Genomic DNA, 2,489 nt, shown 5'->3' with positions numbered 1-2,489 from the left:
AGTAAGAAGTGTTTTCTCTGACTCTAATCTTTTGAAAGAGATTATAGAGAATTGGGGTGTTAAAGTCTCCAGCTATTATTGTATTGGGGTCTGTCTCTCTCTTTAGCTTTACTAATATTTACCTTAAACATCTGGGTGCTCCAGTGTTGAGTGCATAGATATTTAATTGTTGGCCGGGCGTGGTGGCTCATGCCTGTAATCCCAGCACTTTGGGAAGCTGAGGCAGGTGGATCACCTGAGGTCAGGAGTTTGAGACCATCTTGGCCAACATGGTGAAACCCTGTCTCTAGTAAACATACAAAAATTAGCCGGGCATGGTAGCACATGCCTGTAGTCCCAGCTACTTGGAAGGCTGAGGCAGGAGAATCACTTGAACCCGGGAGGCAGAGGTTGCAGTGAGCCGAGATGGTGCCACTGCACTCCAGCCTGGCAAGAGAGCAAGAGTCCATCTCAATAAAACAAAATAAAATTGTTATATCCTCTTGCTGAATTGACCCCTTTATCATTTATATAATGACTTTGTCCCTTACAGTTTTTGTCGTGAAATTTATTTTGTCTGAATAAGCATAGCTTCTCCTGCTCTTTTGTTTGTTTGTTTCCATTGGCATGGAACATCTTTTTCCATCCCTTTATTTTCAGACTATGTGTCTTTATAGGTGAAGTGCATTTCTTCCAGACAACAGATCATTGAGTCTTTTTTTTTTTTTAATTCATTCAGCCACTATATGTCTTTTGATTGGAGACTTTAGTCCATTTACACTCAATGTTATTATTGATAAGTCAGGACTTATTCCTGCCGTTTTGTTATTTGTTCTCCGGTTCTTTTGTTTCTCTTCTTTCTTGTCTTCCTTTTAGTAAAGATGATTTTCTCTGGTGGTATGATTGAATTTCTTGCTTTTTATTTTTTGTGTTTCCGTTATATGTTTTTTGATTTGAGGTTACCGTGAAGCTTGCAGATACTGTCTTAAAACCTATTATTTTAAGCTGATAGCTACTTAACACTGCTTGCATAAACTAACAAGCAAAAGGAAAACTAATAAAACCTCTACATTTTAACTTCATTCCCCAGCTTTTTAACTTTTTATCTCATCTATTTATTATTGTCCTATATATGTCTTGAAAGTTTGTTGTAGTGATTATTTTTGACTAGTTCATTTTTGTCTTTCTACTTAAGAGTAGTTTGCACACCACAGTTACAGTGTTATAATAGTCTGTGTTTTTCTGTGTATTTACTATTACCAGTGAGTTTAGTACTTTCAGATGATTTCTTACTGCTCACTGACATCCTTTTCTTTCTGAATTGAAGTACTCCCTTTAGCATTTCTTGTAGGACAGGTCTGGTACTGATGAAATCCCTCAGCTCTTGTTTGTCTGGAAAAGTCTTTATTTCTCCTTCATGTTTGATGGATATTTTCACTGGACATACTATTCTAGGGCAAAAGGGTTTTTTTTCCTTCAGAATTTAATTTTTTTCTTTTTTTATTATACTTTAAGTTCTGGGGTACATGTGCAGAACGTGCAGGATTGTTACATAGGTATACACGTGCCATGGTGGTTTGCTGCACCCATCAACCCATCGTCTATGTAAGGTATTTCTAATGCTATCCTCCCCCAGCCCCCCACTCCCAACAGGCCCTGGTATGTGATGTTCCCCTCGCTGTGTCCATGTGTTCTCATTGTTCAACTCCCACTTATGAGTGAGAACATGGTGGTGGTTGGTTTTCTGTCCTTGTGTTAGTTTGCTGAGAATGATGGTTTCCAGTTTCATCCATGTCCCTGCAAAGGACGTGAACTCATCCTTTTTTTATGGCTGCATAGTATTCCATGGTGTATATGTGCCACATTTTCTTTATTCAGTCTATCATTGATGGGTATTTGGGTTGGTTCCAAGTCTTTGCTATTGTGAATAGTGCCACAATAAACATACATGTGCATGTGTCTTTATAGTAGAATGATTTATAATCCTCTGGGTATATACCCAGTAATGGAATTGCTGGGTCAAATGGTATTTCTAGTTCTAGATCCTTGAGGAATTGCCACACTTGTCTTCCACAATGGTTGAACTAATTTACACTCCCACCAACAGTGTAAAAGTGTCTCTATTCCTCCACATCCTCTCCAGCATCTGTTGTTTCCTGACTTTTTAATGATCGCCATTCTAACTGGTGTGAGATGGTATCTCACTGTGATTTTGATTTGCATTTCTCTAATGACCAGTGATGATGAGCTTTTTTTCATATGTTTGTTGGCCACATAAATGTCTTCTTTTGAAAAATGTCTGTTCATATTCTTGGCCCGCTTTTTGATGGGGTGGTTTGTTTTCTTCTTGTAAATTTGTTTAAGTTCCTTGTAGATTCTGGATATTAGCCCTTTGTCAGATGGATAGATTGCAAAAATTTTCTCCCATTCTATAGGTTGTCTGTTCACTGTGATGATAGTTTGCTTTGCTGTGCAGAAGCTCTTTAGTTTAATTAGATCCCATTTGTCAA

This window comes from Mandrillus leucophaeus, unplaced genomic scaffold, assembly GCF_000951045.1.
Source record: "Mandrillus leucophaeus isolate KB7577 unplaced genomic scaffold, Mleu.le_1.0 Scaffold60, whole genome shotgun sequence".
In the NCBI taxonomy this organism is placed as follows: Eukaryota; Metazoa; Chordata; class Mammalia; order Primates; family Cercopithecidae; genus Mandrillus; species Mandrillus leucophaeus.
The sequence above is the reverse complement of the archived record's forward strand: the minus strand, read 5'-3'. Positions refer to the sequence as shown.